Here is a 6,945-nt window from a genome sequence, read left to right as displayed (position 1 = left end):
CATCCATCCATCCATCCATCCATCCATCCATCCATCCATCCATCCATCCATCCATCCATCCATCCATCCATATTCAAGGAGTAGGTAAAATAGCTTCCATAAAATACTATAATAAACTGAAATCTAAATGGACAAGTACAACTAAATGAAAAAATCTTTTCTGACTGCATGATTTTGTATTTTTCAGTTTTAAAAAATTCTTAGGTAACTAATTGTCTCAAGGTTTTTTTTCCTGTTCATTTATTTGGGTTTACAGTGTAAGAAAAAAAAAATCTAGTTTTTCCATTACTTGGAACAAAGATTTTAGCTCCCCGTGGCGGCACTTTTTATTTAATGTTTGCATAGGCATTTGTGATGAATAAATATGTTTGTTTATGTTTGGCACACGGTTAATACTGTAGTTATAAATGGTACAACGAGACACAACATGTACATGAACACCCAAACAAAAATTTAACACATTGAAAAAAGTAAAATGAAAGTTGAGATTTTTTGTCTGAAGGATTTCTATAAAATAAAATATACTTTTGTTGTTAGGTGATCAAGCAGATCTTGGAACAAGCATGGACATGGGGCTGGGAATCACACCCGAAACATGAGTGGGTCCACTTGGTTCCCAGCCTCTATCCAGCTCCTGCATGCACCACAATGTCAAGCTGGTGACAGTGGTTTTGATCTCCTCCATTATTGAACAGGCTTTTTACCATAGAGCTTTTATCCAAACAAGGACGGGTCATTTATGCCACAAGGACCACTGCTGCATTTTCTTACTGGAAGGATATTCGTTAACAGCAGTACTACTGCTTTCTGTTGGGTAGAAACTTGTGCCTATGCAATGGAGTAAGCTAAAACAAATTCCCATGGTCTTTCACTTGTCAGTTATTATGATTAATGTTTATTTGCAGCATCAAAAAGCTGTTATCCAAGGGACAAGACTAAGCATGAAAAAGTTGTCCTACAGTATTTTTAAAAGAAGGCTGTATCCTGGGGCGAGCTGATGTTTTGTTTTTTTACCCCCATATTTAAAAAGCAAACTTCCTTCTGTGCATCATTAGTCAGCTTGGTGAGCCAAATACCATCTTAACAGTTTGCCAGGCAGCTTCTTCTTGACATGAAGACTATGGGAGGAAGACTATGGGAGGAAGCCTGCAAACTCCTTGCAGAAAGACCCCGGGCCAGTATTCAAACCCAGAACCTTCTTGCTGCAAGGCAACAGCGCTCCCCACTGCTCCACCATGCAGCCCGTTCTTCTAACAATTAAAGCAATTTTGCACCATAAATGAAAAACTATTTAGTAATTACATTGTCAGCTTTGAATAAAAATTATATGTTATCAAAAATATTGCATTCAAAGAAAATGTAGAGTGTTGCTCAAGAGAATTATTCATTTTAGCGAAAGAAAAGTATGTAGATATTTTTTCATGACTTTTGATGGTCCAATATATTTTTGCATCAATGGGAATAGAAGATGGAAGCAATGTGAGACGGAGCTCAGGTGTTGCCAGATCCTTGTAGATCAATGATGGAACTGAGAAATGGGTTCTTGTTGGCCTTTAAATTTCTCAGATTCAAATAAAAAATAATAATAAAGAAGCAAAGGGCGAGTAAACATCAGTCAAGCTTTTGAGTATTGATGCTGACTTAAAGGGATATTGTGTAAGAATTGCTGTCGTCAAACACACTAAACCCTAGCACTTCACTGCCTCAAACACAGATTTTGAAGTAACTGTAGCCGTGGTTTGTTAAAAAGCCTCGACAACGCAGATAAAACGATTTAATCCAAAGTGAGGTGTCTACGAGCTGCATTTACTGTCACAAGACGCAGGCGTTCACCGTGGCTTTTAAAGCTAGTAAAGCTATGTAATTCTGCAATTCTACAACAAGATTGGTATATGTGTGCGTGATGTACTTTTATGCTTTCTAAGGTAACAAGCAACAATGTTTAATTAGACCAAATGTAAAACGTTACTTTTGTTTTAATACAGGCAGTACAATTTACCTACTTGTCGAGGAGAGATATGGGAACTTCAGCTTCCCTTCTAAAAATCGTTCATTTTTAGAACGATTAGCAACTTCCACCAGCAGAAAGCTTGCCTGATGTTGATCCTCAATTTTTTATGTCTATGGTTTTGTTGTCTTTTAAGTTCTTTTTTCTTTTTTTACTTTTCTGGGGATGGTGAAACCATTGATTGAGCTGCTGTTGCATATGCATGGTCCTGCACTGTGCTGCAGTAAGGCAGACTTCTTAGGAACAACAACTAGGTTTTTGTTCCTAAGAAGTTGCACCACTTTTGCAGTGTGCTTTGGCAAGGAGTGAAATTGTGTTTTGTTGTGAATGGGACACATCAGGGCTGCAATAACTTTCCCTTTTTAAAACTACCAGCAGAGACTTTCAGTTTGTAAAAAAAAAAATGCACACCAACCTAGAATATTGCAGATACAATTTTACATTCTTAAAACATAAGGAATAAAATACATTTGTGTTCTTTTTTTTTTGGATCCAATGTTCTTTCTCTCTGTCATGCAGCTTTCAAACATCAAATACCCATGGGGAAAAAAAAATTACCTGTAATACAGTATTACAGCATTCTGGTTACCATCTTAAATTGTAGAACCGTCACTGAAAAGCTCTATAAATAAATGTGATTAGGTTTTTTGTTTCCTTTCATTTCATCAGATTACTCTGACTATAGGTTCTTTTTATGCTGTGATATCAGTGTAATCAGTCCACGTCATTAAGCACTTTGGATTAGTCGGATTATGTTTTAAACCATAAATTATTGATAATACAGACGCTCATGAAATGGATTAACTCTATTTTCACCCTAATATTATGTGATTAATTCTTTCACTATTATATTTTCTAATTAACAGACAATTAGATATAAACTAATTTGTTGTTAATGTGCAGGATAATGAGAGTGCATAATATAAAATACTTTTAATATTCAAAGCAACAACTTAGGTGGTAAAAGTCCTTAATGATTGACTAACATCTGATAAGTAACAAATGAGGATTATCCAGCTTAACACTAATGTTTGATGTTTTTGAAAGTTTAATGAAGCTTTTCTCTATACAAAATTTATTTGTCAAATATATGAGTTGGGAAAAAAAAACTATATGCATACTGTATACCTCGAACATGCTTCTTAAGTAACACATTTCAATATATCCGTCTATTTTTTTTTTCTTTTAGCCAAAACAATGTTTCAGATTTCTGTTATTTTCTGATGAATCTCCAGAGAATAATATCAACTTAACCAAAACAGTCAGCATGGTAGCATGTCTGCTAACCGATGTCCACTATTTCAAATATAGAAATAAACAATTCATCTTAGATAAAGACGATAATTTAAATTACATTATCAGCAAGGTTCGGATCATTTCCCTACAACCATGAATTTCATTCTTTGAATCAAAGGCATTAAACATATGCTGTGCTGGATAATAACCAAATCATTTCCTTTTGCAGCTGCAGGGTGGTTTCGGTGATTAGTGTTGTCTCCTCATAGCAAAAAGGTTCAGAGATTGATTCTTTCTGTGTCAAGCTTGCATGCTTTTATAGGCCATGCGTGGGCTTTCCTCCAGTTTTTTAGTTCCTCCCAGCAGTCCAAATACATGCACGATGGGATGACAGGACAAATTGCCCTGAGGTATGAGAGTATGTTTTAATGCTTGCTTATGTCACATGGCTCTGTGGTAGTGCCATTGCCCTGTGATGGACTGGCTACATGTCCAGTGTGTAACCCCCCCACCCCCACCTCAACCCATTGACCACAAGAAGAAAGGAACAAGCTTCCAACGCTCCATGATATTGCACAGACAAGCCAGTATAGGAAATTGAAGGGGTGACTGCATGAAGGCTGGTCTCTTTCCACATAATATGTAGTTGTGCATCTCTATGCTCTATGATCATGCAGCCAATTAAGGCGAACGAGCAGGAAAAAACGGATGACTTTGTCAATGCATCAAAAAGCTTAGAAAGTAGATTGTCTGCAGTGAAAACAATGGTTGTTTGATAAGACCTTTGCATAAGGAAAGAGTAAAAGCATTCATTTGAACAAATTCCCACTGAGAACAGGTCAGGATCACAATAGCTAAGAAGGCAGATTCTTATGTGATTGTTGACAGTGGTATGAACCTCAGAGCCTTTCACCATTTAGATTTCTCTAAAATAGGACATTAAATAAATAATATTGGTGCTTTGTTTTAAAGCCTCAGTGGTGGATGCCTAAAGAGATGTTGCTTTTAAAGTGGAAGATATACATCAGGGAGAAATTTGCCGATGTCTTTCACAACAGCAAAAGGGATAAGAAGAGGGACAACCTTATAAATGCAGTGTCTGCCTTAAATGTTGCTGTATGAGGATGATTTTGTGTAATTCTGCTTCATATCCAGACATAAAACTCTAAGAGCTATTCATTACAGTATATCAGGTTAGCAAAACTTTTTCAGACTCCTGTGCTTTTTTTTTTTTTTTTACTGATAAAAACTATATATATAGAAAAGAAAAAAAAATTTATTTAGTTTTCCTTCTGAACACAAATGGGGAAAATGGACAGAAAAGCTCAACAGTAGATCAATAACATTAAATAAGACAGTTTATGAAGCTTAATTAACAGCAAAAGTTCAACTGTTTCTTCTGAGATGGATATCAAAATTAGTATTGGTCAAATATTTGCTTAGATTTGGTAGCAGTTGCAATATTTTTCTAACAAACAAACAAAAGTGAATAGTCTATTGTTTTTTGTGAAATGGACACAGTGATGGAACAGAAGAAACCAAAGTGTACTGGACAGAAGAAGCAATATTGGACACTAATGGAAAAAGAGCCATAAACTAGATAACACAAAGTGTTCCCATTTGTCACAGTTTAATAAAAAAAAAAACTTATCACATAAGAACAGCAGAGAGGCAATAAAGGTTTTAACTCCCTTGTTTTAGCAGTACACATATATTTTTTTTTACTCATAAGGTTTTTTCACGTAAATAAAAAAATGAACAAACTGTAACGAGAAGTAAGAATGTGTAAATTCCTTTATTAATGCTACACAATACACTAACTGACACAATAAAGCATACCTCATCTAATTTAATTCTTTAAAAATCTTAGTTTTCATCCAGGTGCCTGGACAGGCAGAGCCCTCAGTCTTAAAAAATCATATGAACTCCCCTGAATCTTAAAAAAGAAAAAAAAGATTATTTCTGTTTTCATAAAAAATTTAAAAGTCATAACCATTTCACAACTGCATAAATATTTTTTTTTTTAAATGAAAGAAAATCACGTCTCCAACTGCCAACATCAAACAGACCTCTCTGCTGCATCGATTTAGACTTGATCCCTCAAAGCCGGATAATCATAGCTGTGTAAATAGCCATTATTTCCACAAGATAAACAGACAGCCAACTAAACAAACGAGTGCTTCTGTACCTATTTGATGTAATGAAGTCACAAATAGGATTTCACGATAGCTAATGGGGTTGTAGGTTATTATGAATCCAAGAATACACTTTGATTATTCTTTAGTTTTGTACAAAGCTTTTTAACGTGTCACGGTCCTATTCCTACTTAATTATTTTAATATTTAAACGTCTGCTGAATTTGATGTCAGTTAAATAAAAAATAAACACGCCTCAGAACAAAAAGTGCTACAGAACAGCGATTTCAAGGAACACTATCTATGGTAGGTGCAGCACCTATATAGGCTGTAACTCATAAACACATCACGCTTCTCATTCAGTGCTCAGGGCCTCACCAGCTCTGCTCTGTAGTTAACTGTCTCTGAGTGTCAAATCCTTCATCCTGATGCAGGAGAAACACATAGAGAAGAATCGCTGTGTCTCTCATTTTATGGTTGTAGATGTCGTCAGAGGGTGGAACTGAGGAGTGAGTCAGTAGTAGTTAACTTTGTGTCTAATGCTCTGTGGCAGTTGCACAGGTCTCCTCAGCTCCGCTTAAGGCACAGAGGGAAGCTGGTTGAACCACAACTGTGACACAGTTCTCACTCAGGCAAGTCAGGTGATTTAACAACATATTGAAGTTAGAATGAGAAGGCAGTGAGAGGCATAAAGCGAAAGGCTGGTGAAAGCTTCTTTCGGAAAAGGCAAGAGGTCACTGCAGGGTATGGAAGATAAAAGAGAAGAAGAAGCCAAGATGTCCGTATCTAGCCTCAGGTGGTGTTAGATAGCATTTATTATAGATGAAATTTCATCCTTATCAAGAAGTCACTTCAAGTGAAGTCTGTTTGGTTAGTGATTTTTTTCTGTTTTAAGTCTTGAATGTAAAATATCAAATTGCATACACCAGAGATGATGCACGGCAGAACACAATTAAGGATTTGAAAGGATCTATCAGGCGGCTAAATTGTAGTGCAATGTAGATATATGTGGCATGCATGCAAAGTCATTAGCACAGATGTCTTTTTTAAGGATGAAGTAAATTCTAAAGGCCATTAGCAGGTGTGTGATCTAGATATCTCCCTGAATGTCAGCCCTCACGGTTAACAAAATCATATTAGAGCTGCACAATACATCCGAAATATATTGCTGTTTCATTGTCACCAAATCAATGCATGCAATAGTCACATTAATAATATTGTTTGGAATGCAGTGTGTATTGGCTATTTTATTACAGGTTTTGCTGTTTTTGGTTTTGTTGATAACATATTGATCCTTTGGACATAGTCTCAAATATCTTCCCCTGACACAAACAAAAAAATAAAAATAAAAATAAGGAAGAAAACAACAACAACAACAGAATGTGTGAATTGCACATTGCAAGTTCAAGATTTGGGGATATGTATAATCATTGATCTAAAATCTCTCAAATAATGTAGCCTGTTGTTGATTAAAAAAACATCATATTTGTCTCATCAACCCAAATATTTCCTATTCAGGGGAAAAAACAAAAACTATACATTTGCTATTAGTGTTAATAACTTCCT

The 6,945-nt window shown here is 35.7% G+C and overlaps 1 protein-coding gene across 6 annotated transcripts in view; it reads left to right on the top strand.

Annotated features, from left to right (window-relative positions):
• pcdh9 (protocadherin 9) overlaps window positions 1-6,945 on the top strand; it is a 225,244-nt gene that overhangs the window by 152,429 nt on the left and 65,870 nt on the right. The window lies entirely within an intron of this gene.

Source organism: Cyprinodon variegatus, unplaced genomic scaffold, assembly GCF_000732505.1.
Source record: "Cyprinodon variegatus isolate N-32 unplaced genomic scaffold, C_variegatus-1.0 Scaffold55, whole genome shotgun sequence".
NCBI classification, from domain to species: Eukaryota; Metazoa; Chordata; class Actinopteri; order Cyprinodontiformes; family Cyprinodontidae; genus Cyprinodon; species Cyprinodon variegatus.
The sequence above is the reverse complement of the archived record's forward strand: the minus strand, read 5'-3'. Positions and strand labels throughout refer to the sequence as shown.